The sequence below is a fragment of the Lynx canadensis genome, chromosome D2, assembly GCF_007474595.2.
Source record: "Lynx canadensis isolate LIC74 chromosome D2, mLynCan4.pri.v2, whole genome shotgun sequence".
Taxonomy (NCBI): Eukaryota; Metazoa; Chordata; class Mammalia; order Carnivora; family Felidae; genus Lynx; species Lynx canadensis.
Window position 1 is genome coordinate 35,007,565 of NC_044313.2, and position 12,440 is coordinate 35,020,004.

General features: G+C 35.7%; 1 protein-coding gene across 3 annotated transcripts in view; it reads right to left on the reverse strand.

The window, feature by feature from the left end:
- The window catches only part of MARCHF5 (membrane associated ring-CH-type finger 5), a 53,086-nt gene that overhangs the window by 18,396 nt on the left and 22,250 nt on the right, over positions 1-12,440 (reverse strand). The gene's annotated exons all lie outside the window — the stretch shown is intronic.

The following is a 12,440-nucleotide window of genomic DNA, read 5'->3' on the forward strand; positions in this document are numbered from 1 at the left end:
AGCGTGCAACTCTTGATCTTGGGGTTGTGGATTCAAGTCCCACATTGGGTGTAAAGATTACTTAAAAATAAAATCTTAAAAAAAAAAGTATATGGTCTCAAGTCAACAAATGTGGATTTTATTGAAGACATGAAGTAATACCACAACAACCATCTCAGAAGTTAAAAGTATATGGAACTCCTGATGGGACAGTAAAGAATTTTAACTCTTTCTCTAGCATTCATCACTGTTTTAAACACTAGACTTCAGAGGCCAGGTTGAAGAGCCTCAGAAAGCTTATGTAAATGTCATCTTTGATTGCTCTGTTGGTAGGGTGAGGTTATACCAATTTTATGCAGGAATAAATATCCTACAAACTCAGGCTATCAATTATTTTGCTTAGTAACAAGAAGTTAGACATTAAATTGTAAACAGGTAAGAATATGTTGTTGGGCAATTTTTTAGACAACCAAACTAGTAATAATTGGCCCCAAATCCTCAAAACAAAACAATGCTGAGGAATAAAAGATCCAGAGTCAAAGCAGATGAGTACCATTCCTGTGTGTGTGTGTGTATACATATATACATATAGCATAATACCATATATATATATATATATATATGTAGCATAATACCATGAATAGTAACTAAAGATCATAGTAATTCTTAATTACATAGTCTATGCCAAAAGAAAGCTTAAATTTATCCTCATAATAGCCCATAGAATTCATTCGTGGGCTATAAAGTCAACTACTAAGTACCTATTAAGCACCTACTGTACACATAGCATTCTACTTTGCATTAAAATAAATGTAAATGAAATTTATACACCAGCCTCTGCCTCCAAGGAGCCTCCAATCTAGTTAAGGACAACCAATAAATACACATTAAACAACTGAAGAACTTTAAGGAAAATTTAGTATATGTACATTCGTATGCACAAACTTTACAGATACGTGAATGGAATTTCAAGTAAACATTATAGGGGGATGAGGATTCAGAGTTTTTCAACTGATATATACATGTGTATTTTACTAATTAACAGAAGTGAATCTTAGACTTAGAAGTCTATGATCTTAAAAGGGGCATTCTAAAAGACCTTCTAACTGGGGCAAAAGACTTTCTTCAACAGGTTTATATAGTTTTAAAAAGCTAGTATACCAGTAATATCAGGGTTAATTGACAGAAACCCTGACTAGGGTTCAAAGATGCTGACACCCTCATAGGAAGGAAGTTCCTGATGACAGACATGCTAAATGAAAATGAAATTTCAGGAAAATTAATCTTATAATAGATTATTTAAAGTCAATAAACTAGAACAGAATCCGCCAAGATTTTGTATCCAAACCAAATACAAAGAAAAAGTAACAATCCAGAGAAACTTAATATAAAGAGACAGCTGAATTAGGAAAAGATCAAGAAACATCAGAGAAAATGCAATATGGTTTTTTTTTTTTGAGAGAACAATGACTAAGGTATTAAATTCTTTGAATTTCAAAATAAAATGTTGAAAAAGTTCTTTAAGGTGTGATAAAAGAAGCACCACCATCAATTATCATTAGTTAATACATAAAAACAGATGGCAATATTGATTATGCATATACTATGCCAAGAAATTACTAATCAGAAAACTTTTTAGAGAATAACAAAAGGTTATCATAAGATTCAGGTAACTATAACCCTGAGGAAAGTCAACCTGATATTACTATTTCATTTTCTTCTTCCCTTTATGTGAAAAGCTCATATTAGGCTTCTTAGAGCCAACATAACAATGTGGTCATAAGAATTTGGTAGGGTCTATTGTGTGAATTTGTACAAATTGATATCCCTGGACCTCAATTTCTGTATCTGTTCAGTAAGGCTATTAACTACCTCAGAATTTATGTGAAAATCAAGATAATGCATTTGAAGTCTTAATATAGTGCTTAGTATTACGTAGTAACAACCAATGTCAGCTATTAGTTCTTTCAAAAATGGCCAACTAAGTTAGATATGAGAACTTAGAGATAGGAGGTATAATCCAAGACAGATGTATGAGGAAAAATTTATGGCATAAGGTTCTAGTATAAAAATAAGACTCCTTCAGGAAATTCTCAAGTAAGAAATAAAGGATAGATGTGCTTCAAGGTCTGGGACAAGGTTGGGGGAGGACAATTTACAGAGCCAGGAAATCTGGGAATGAAGATGGAGATGGAGGATATAAGGCTTACAGAATTTAGATCTATAATGAGTATTTTTTTTTTTTTAATGAACTCATCCATGGTTCAACCAACACTGGGACTTATATATTTTTAATTTTTTTAAATTAACTTTATTTACTTATATATTTTGAAAGAGAGAGGGGAGAGAGAGAATACCAAGCAGGTTTTGCACTGCTAGCGCAGAGCCTGATGGCAGGCTTGAACTCAAAAACCATGAGATCGTGACCTGAGCCAGAGTTGGACACTTAACTGAGCCACCCATGTGCCCCAGTAATTACTTAAAAAACATTTTTTTAACGTTTATTCATTTTTGAGGAACAGAGAGAACATGAGTGGGGGAGAGGCAGAGAGAGGGAGACCCAGAATCCAAAGCAGGCTCCATGATCCGAGCTGTCAGCACAGAACCCAATGCGGGACTCGAACCCACGAGCTGTGAGATCATGACCTGAGCTGAAGTTGGACGCTTAACCGACCGAGCCACCCAGGCACACTGAGTAATTACTTTAAAAAAAAAAAAAAAAGATTCTATAATTATGTTTTGGACCTATAATTCAGCTATCTGTATTTATATGCAGTATACACCCAGAAAGTCTCACTCTGTTCAAAATGCTTCTTAAAAAAAAAAAAAAAAAGAAAAAAAAAGATGCTTCTTAAAACTAATCTACTTTTAAATCTTCGGTAACAAGACGGGAAGTGATTTGCATCCAGTAAATGCAAAGAAATCCTATTTTGAAGGTATCCTAGTCATTTGCCTCATAAGAGGGTATATAAATGAGAGCCAAAGAAGACCTAATGAGTATAAAGTATAACTACAAACTATGAGAACAGGAAGTATTCAAAGACTGAATCACTATGGAATGGAATTTTTGTTTTTAAATTCATTTTGATACAAAAGCAAAGTAACGCGGATACAAAAGCAAAGTAAAAATAAACACTTCTCTAATGGCTAAGTGTAAACATTACTAAGAAACTTAATATGAAGTACCTGAATTCTTAAGTCTATAGACTGGTTTTCAAGTAGTGAAATAAGCCAACTATATATTTTATGAGAGCATCTGGAAAAGTAACAGGTTGAATTCATGTGAATAATACAGGGCCACATGTGGTTATAGGAAAACGATGTCCCTATTAGAGAGTAACTGATAGCTTAGGAAATATTAGAAATTGAAATTACCATAAAATTGAAGACTTGAAAAAATTTAAAAACACTAATGCTTATTTTATAGCACCCTTTTGCAATCTATAGCATTCTTATTTGCTTTACAATGGTTCAGCCATCTTATAAAGACATATAAATTAAAACTATGAGATTATCTTTCCTTACCTAACAGATTGGCTAAAATTTTAGTTTGTCAACACATTCTATTGGCAAAGCAGTGAGCAAACAGTACACTACGGGTGAATATATAAGTGGTATTAATACCTACAGAGAGGAATTTGGCAATATCTAGCAAAAATATACATCCAATTCACCCTTTGACTCAGCATTCCTTTCTCAGTTCATCTTTCCATAAATATTCCAAACTAATAAATGAAGAAATAAAGAATTGCAGTATCATTCTTCTGTATCACCTAAAAAAATAATAGATCTAGAGGCAATGAATGAAAAAATTACCAATCTTTGCTAAAACCAGTAGGTAGAAGCTGACAGGGAACCTAATCAGATGCATCAGGTTGATAATACCTGTATGCACCGATTATAGTTTTACCATAAAAAGGACTACACGTTTTTTTTCAGATTTATTGAGATATTTTTGGCATACAACAAACTCAAGGCATACAATGTGATGATTTGATATACATATATATTAAAAAAAATTTTAATGTTTATTTTTTGAGAGATAGAGACAGAGTGTGAGTGGGGAGGGGCAGAAAGAGACACACAGAATCCAAAGCAGACTCCAGGTTCTGAGCTGTCAGCATGGTGCCCAATGCGAGGCTCAAACCCATGGACTGTGAGATCATGGCCTGAGCCGAAGTCAGACACTTAACCAACTGAGCCACCCAGGTGCCCCTGATATACATATATATTACCAAAATAAGGTTAATACCTCAATACTTTTTTTTTTTTATTTTTGAAAGAAAGAGAGACAGAGTGAGGGGGAGGGGCAGAGAGAGAGTGAGAGAGACAAAGAATCCGAAGCAGCCTCCAGGCTCTAAGTTGTCAGCACAGAACCCAATGGGGGGCTTGAACCCACCAACCGTGAGATCATGACCTGAGCCGAAGTCAGATGCTCAACCGACTGAGCCACCCGGGCACTGCTCAGTCCTCTTAATTACCATTTTTGTGTTGGTAACATTAAGATCCACTCTCCTAACTGTAGTTAATCATAGTCACCGTACTGTGTATTAGATCCCTGGAACCTACTCATCTACTAGATGAAATTTTGTACCCTTTGGCCAACATCTCCAAATATCCCTTATCCTTAGGCAATCACCATTCTACTATTTCTATGAACTTGGCTATTTTAAATTCTACAGGTAAGTGACAACATACAGTACTTGTCTTTGTAACTTATTTCATTTAGCATAATGCCTTAAAGATTTATCCATGCTGCTGCAAAAGGCAGGATCTCCTTTTTTAAATAGCTGAATATTTCATTGTATGTATGTGTGTGTATATATCTGACTTTAAAAAAATTCTTTCATCTCGTGATAGACACTTAGGTTGTTTCCAAGTCTTGGCTACTATGAACAAAGTTGTGGTGAACATGGGGGTGCAGGTATCTCTTTGAGACCCTGATTTCATTTCCTTCAGATATCTGTAGGGTTGTTGGATCAATGGTAGTTCCATTTTTGATTTTTTGAGGACTCCACATTGTTTTCCACAGTGGCCACACCAATTTACATTCCCACCAACAGTGCAATGCATAGGAGTTCTCTTTTCTCCATAGCATTTTTTTTTTTTTTTTTTGATAATAGCCATTTTAACAGGTGGGAGCTAACATCTCATTGTGGTTCTGATTTACATTTCCCTGATGATCAGAGATGCTGAACATCTTTTCATGCATTGGTTGTATGTCATCTTTGGAAAAGTCTGTTCAAGTCTTTTGCGCATTTTAAAATCAGATTGTTATTTTGCTATTGAATTGTATGGGTTCCTTATATACTTTGGATATTAACCCCATATCAGATAGATGATTTATAAATATTTTCTCCTATTCCATAGGCAATTGCCTTTTCATTTTGCTGATTGTTTCTTTTGGAGTGCAGAATCACTTTTGGGATCATATCCAAAAATCATTACTAAGACCAATGTCAAGGAAGCTTCCCCCTAGGTTTTCTTCCAGAAGTTTTATAGTTTCACACTAAAGCCTTTAAATACATTTTAAATTAATTTTTATGGTGGTATTAGTAAGATGGGGTCTAATTTCATTCTTTTGCATGTGAATATCAAGTTTTCCCAACACCATTTATTAAAGAGACTATTCTTTCTCCATTGAGTATTCTTGGCTCCTTTGTCAAATATTAGTTGAACATCGTTTACTTCTGGGGTCTCAATTCTGTTCCAAGAGGCCTATGTGTCTCTCTCTATGACAGTACCATATTGTTTTGATTACCACAGCTTCATAATAAAGTTTGAAATCAGGAAATGTGGCGCTTCCTTCTTTGTTCTACTCAGGATTGCTTTGGGCATTTGGGGTCTTTTGTGGTTCCATACAAATTTCAAGATTATTTTTTCTACTTCTGCAAAAAAGGCGACTGGGATTTTGGCAGGGTTCTCTACTGAAATAATCATAATCATGATTTTTATCTTTCATTCTATTAATGTGGTGATTAGCACTGATTTACAGATGCTGAACCATCTCAAGGATAAATCCCATTGGGCCATGGTGTTTGATCCTTTTAATGTGCTGTTGAATTTGGTTTGCTAGCATTTTGTTGAGAATTTCTGCATCTATATTCAGCACAATACTGGCTTGTGGTTTTCCTTTCTTGTAAGCCTTATATGGCTTTGATATCAGGGCTCATAAAATGAATTTGGGAATTTCTCTCCTTTTCACTTTTTGGAACAGTTCAAGAAGGACTGGCATTGATTCTTCCTTACATGTTTGGTAGAATTCACCAGTGAAACAATTTGGCCCTGGGTTTTTTTGTTGGGAGGTTTATAATCTCCTTGCTGTTGACCTGTTCACATTTTCTATTTCTTCATGATTTGGTCTTGTTAGATGGTATGTTTCTAGGAATTTAACCTTTACTTCTAGGTTATCCAATTTGTTGGCTACAATTGTTCATAGAAGTCTGTCAGGATTCTTTGTATTCCTGACATGTCAGTTGTAATATGTCCTTTTTGAAAGACAACTACACATTATATGCCTCAGGTTGTGATGTAGTAAGAAGTACACAGGACTATGAAATATTCTTGCAAAAAAAAATCGTATTTAACTTCACTGATGAGATCTAACCACCATTATAAGAAATGTAAGGGATACAGCAACATATTACCCAAGTATTCTTGGGCCATAATAAAATCCATAAAATGGGAAATTCTATGATGATAAATTATTTTTTTATTTAATGAAAAAATTACAAGGGAAAAGCTAAAATACTGGGGTTTACAAGTCACACTAGGCCTTCGGTCCATACAAAGCTGGAGAGTTGACTCTAAGGGTTATATGAACCATGAGTGAAAGGGTAAGCCAGAAAAATCCACATGACAACAAAGTGAGCCAACAAAGAAAACTATCTTATCTTCAAGAAGAAAAGTAGGGGTGCCCGGGTGGCTCGGTCAGTTGAGCGTCTGACTCTTGGTTTCAGCTCAGGTCATGATCTCCTGGTTCGTGGGTTTGAGGCCCGCATTAGGCTCTGTGCTGACTGTATGGAGCCTGCTTGGGACTCTGTCTCTCTCTCTGCCCTTCTCCAGCTTGCTCACTCTCTCAAAAATAAATACATTAAAAATTTTTTTTGAAAAAAAAGTATGATGAGGACAGTTTCTTCTAAAAATCTGTAACCATAGTCAACTGGCATGCAGATTTCAGGTTAGAAATCTGTCTGTGCTAAGGGAGAAATCCCAAATGCAAATCCTTTCTGGAGTTCTTTCACCTTCAGGATATCCAGCCCACAAATATGAACACAAATGTGCACCTAATTCCCACACTCAAGAGAAATGAAGCATCATGAACAAGAGCCAGAAGAAAACAACAGTTTAGGTTACCAAAGACTTTAGATAATGGAATTATCAACCCAAACATAAAAAACTAGGGGTGCCTGGGTGGCTCAGTCAGTTAAGCGGCCGACTTCGGCTCAGGTCATGATCTCACGGTCCATGGGTTCGAGCCCGCATCGGGCTCTGTGCTGACAGCTCAGAGCCTGGAGCCTGTTTCAGATTCTGTGTCTCCCTCTCTCTGACCCTCCCCCGTTCATGCTCTGTCTCTCTCTGTCTCAAAAATAAATAAAGGTAAAAAAAAAAAAAAATAAAAAAAAAAAAATAAAAAAAAACATAAAAAACTATAAAATAAAATACAAAGTAACTTATAAATGAACAAAAAACATGAGACTATAAACAATCACCAGGTGCATTTAAAAAAAAACTAGAACTTACAGAAAACAAAACCCCTTGCAGATTATGAAGAGAGAATTTAAGAACTGGGTAACAGTTAAGAAGAAATTATAATGCTGCAGCACAGAGACCAAAAGACGAAAATCCATAAAAGAAAATAGAAATGTCTAACAGAACTCTAATCAGAGTTCTAGAAGAATGGGCGGGAAAAAAAGCACAGGGGTGTCTGGATGGCTTCGTCAATTAAACTTCCAACTTTGGCTCGGTCATGAGCTCATGGTTTGTGGGTTCTAACCCACACTGGGCTCTGTGCTAACAGCTCAGAGCCTGGAGCCTGCTTCAGATTCTGTGTCTCCCTCCCTCTCTCTCTCTGTCCCTCCCCTGTTCATACTCTCTCTCAAAAATAAATAAAACATTAAAAAAAAAATAAAAAAAAAAGAGGGGCACCTGGGTGGCTCAGTCCATTAAGCATCTGACTTCTGCTCAGGTCATGATCTTGTGGTTTGAGTTTGAGCCATGTGTTGGGCTCTGTGCTGACAGCTCAAAGCCTGGAGCCTGCTTCAGATTCTGGGTCTCCTCTTCTCTCTGTCCCTCCCCTGCTCATACTCTGTCTCTCTCTCAAAAAATGAATAAACATTTAAAAAAATAAAAAAAAAAGAAAAAAGCATAAAACCTAAAATTTAGTATGGGGGGGCACCTGGGTGGCTCAGTCAGTTAAGGGTCAAACTCTTGGTTTTGGCTCAGGTCATGATCTCATGGTCTGTGAGGTCAAATGCTGCATCAGGCTCTGTGCTGTCAGCAAGGAGGCTGCTTGGCATTCTCGTTCTTTCCCTCTCTCTCTGCCCCTCCCCTGCTTGCTCTCTCAAAATAAATAAACTTAAAAAAAATTGCTACAGGGGAAAATACAGTATCAGAGGGAAAAACACTTCAATCCGGAAGATGGCCAAGAAAAGGGAGAAGGGAAAAGTAGAACAAATGGAACACACAAAATGTGACAGTATAAACCCAACTCTATCAGTATCACAAGAAGTGTAAAAACACAGAACTGAAAATAAAAGGATAAGGAAAGATAAACAGGCAAATACAACATCATCAAAAAAAAAAGCTGATATATAGGAGGAAAAGAGTAACTTTACAGTGGAAAAACCTGACAAACACCATCTTAGCCAGATGACCAAGGTCAGTATCACCAGTGATAAGTAACGTTGATGGTATTTGTCTTTGCTATGATATGATGAAAATGGCACTTCCCCTCTGTGGTCTTGTTCCCTATAACGCATAACCTCAACAGACAATGGGAAAAACATCAAACAGATCTGAATTGGGGGACATTCTACAAAACGTCTGACCATTACTTCTCAAACGTGTCAAGGTCACCAAAAACAAGGAAAAGTCTGAGAAACTGTTACAACCAAGAGAAGCCTACGGAGTCATGACTAAATGTAATGTGGTATCCTGGAACAGAATGAAGATATTAGGTAAAATTAAGGAAATTTGAATAAAATATGGACTTTAAATTAATAACAATGTAGCAATATTGGTTAATTATAACGAATTTACCACAATAAGATGTGGTATGTATGGGATGTGGGATGTATGGGAACTCTGCTATTTTTATAATTTTTCTATAAATCAGAAACTGTCCTAAAAGTTGATTTAAAAAAAAGATGGTGTAGCTATGTCTATTCTATATTATCATGTCTATATTATACACAAGTGTAAGACAAAAAAAAGCATTATTGTAGATAAAATAGTCATTACTTAATGATAAAGTGTTGAACTCACAAGGATATTTTATTTCTAAACCTGAGGAGTAGGTGAACAAGTGATGGTTTATTAGTCTTTATTTCTCATATGTAGTTATGATACAATCTTTTTCAACAAATATTTTATAATAAAAGAGAAAAAAATACCTGAGTGAACAGTCTGCTGAGCTTTGATCAATGTTAAGGCAGCAGATATAATTAGTTCTGTATATTGATAGCAGCATGCTGGCAAAGGCAATGGAAAAGCAGGCACGCCAATACACTGTTGGGAAGATTAAATAGGTATAATCTCTACAAAAGCCAATTTGGTGATATCTATTAATGTTATAAATGCATGTACTCTTTGACCCAGCAATTCTACTCTAGTCATTTATTTTAGATATATTTGCATGTGTGCATAAAATTATTTCACAGTTGTTTATGACAGCACTGTTTGTAGTAGTAAAAGATTAGCAACAGCCTTTATGCCCATCAACGGGAGACTGTTTATATAAATAATCACACATCTACAATGGAATATTATATAACTGTAAAGAAAGAAAAAGCTCTTTATACACTAATATAAAGTGGCATCTTCCATATATTGCTAAGAAAAAAAATACAGAACATAATGTATAGCGTATTTGTCTAGAATATTTTGACATATAATCTAATTGTGCTCAATATTGTGTTTGCCTCTTCATATTTATTCATCTTTCTCCACCCTGCTTTGCGCACAATTCGCCAAACTGCATCTTCCAGGCAACCTTGCCCTCTAGCTTCTGATGTGTCTGAACAGTAAGTGGAATGGCGAGAAAATCAGAGGGTGGTAAAAGTGCTTCCCTCACTCTAGGCAGTTTGTATTTCTTTCTCTAAGACCATAGATCCTGTTAAACAGCTTCTGCTAAAGCTCTTGTCAAGTTCTGTTAATAGCTTCCCTTCCCTGCACTTTCAGGCCTAGGAGTGGAAATAGTTTCACACAGTTGCTGATCCTTGGGTATTTTCCTATCTCTTGTTTATTCTTTTAACTCTATCCTAATATTTATAGCTTTTCAAGGGTGGGGTGAGGTGAGGGAGAGAGAAGAAGGAAAAAAAGAGAAACACTGAAACTTCTAACAATGGTTGCCTCTGAGTAAGAAACTTACCAGCATTTTGGCTGGTGAACGTGGTAAAAAGACTTTCATTGCACACCCTACTCTTTTGAATTTGGTCCATGAGAATGTATTATCTAGAGGGAAAATTTATAAAGGTAAACTGAAACATTTAAAAGAGACAAAAGAAAATACTAAGAGATACTCTTGTTGGGGCATCTTTTCTTGTCACACATTTGCTATCTTTTGCCGTGTCCAGCAGGGTAAATGTGGACACAAAGAAAAAGAGAATAGATCTTTTGGTGCAAGCATCTAGCCATCATTTTTGCTTCTTGGTCATGTTTCTCCTTCAATTCTAATAGCATCAAATCACTGAAAATAATAAAAATAATTTATTAGCAGTATCTCAAGTAAATTGAAATTCACACCATCCCTATTCCTTCTTACAGTACCTGAAACTTCTTCTTATTCATATGTGACCTGGTAGCTGACTCACTGAGTGACAGTAACAAGAAATTCAGCAGTTTAAAATCTTGGCTCCTTCACTTACTTGCTAGAAGCCCACGGGATTCTATTAAATAAATTTGCTGAATTTGTTCTTACCTAACTGTGCAGAGCTTTTGAGAAGTTTAAATAAAAGAGCATAGGCAAAGTGACAACAAAGTGTCTGACAAATAGTAGGAGCCTGTTAGCAAATGACAGCTATTGATATCACTATTATTATTATTGTTAATAAAGTAACATTACAAAATAAATTTTATTTGGTAGGTTCTCTAGGAAAGGTTTCTCCCAGGAGTCATCCTTCATCATCCGTAGTGAATATCTTTCCCTAAGTTTTACACTTCACTTAATATTTGCTAACTACTTTTTGAGGGTGACTGTTATCTTCAACTCTATACAGAAGTTTGAATTAATGTTTACTTCAGAGTAACAATAAAGAAGAACAAAACTAATAAAAATTTAACTTGAGGAATCTAAGGGGGTGCCTGTCTGGCTCAGTTGGTAGAACATAATCTCAGGGTCCTGACTTCAAGCCCCATGTTGGGCATGGAGCCTTAGGGGGAAAAAAAAAGTAATCTAAGTATATACCAATAATATTAAGACATAAATAGCAAAGGTGGCAACACTAACATCAGTTAAAATCAACTTTAAGACAAAATTATTAGAAACAAAAAAGGAAATTTTATAATGGTAAAAGGGACAATCCATCAGTAAGACAGCACAATTTGGAACATATATACATCTAACAATAAAGCCTAAAATAAATAAAGCAAAACGGACAGAACTGGAGAAACAGACAATTCAACAATAGTCGGAGACTTCAATATCCCACTTTCTTTTAAAAGAAAAAAAAAATTTTTTTTAATCTTCATTTTTGAGAGACAGAGTGTGAGTGGGGGAGGGGCACAGAGAGAGGGAGACACAGAATCAGAAGCAGGTTCCAGGCTCTGAACTGTCAGCACAGAGCCCGACGCGGGGCTCGAACTTATGAACTGTGAGATCATGACCTGAGCTGAAGTCAGATGCCCAACCGACTGAGCCACCCAGGAGCCCCAATATCCCACTTTCAATGAAGGATAGGTAAAAGATCAACAAGGAAATAGAGAATATTTGAAAATACTATGAACCAAACGAGATATTTACAGAACACTATACCTAATAACAGAATACTCATTCTTTTCAAGTGTACATGGAACATTTGCCAGAATAATCATGTCAGGGCATAAAACAAACAATGTATTTAAAAGGACAGAAATCAAAGTATGGTTTGTATCAAAATAGAATAAAATTAGAAGTCAATAGCAGAAGGACACTGGCAAGTTTATAGGTATGTGAAACTTAAAACACACACTCCTAAATAATCAGTGAGTCAAAGAAGAAAGCTAAGCAGTCCTTAGACGGAAATTTATAGCTGTAAATGACC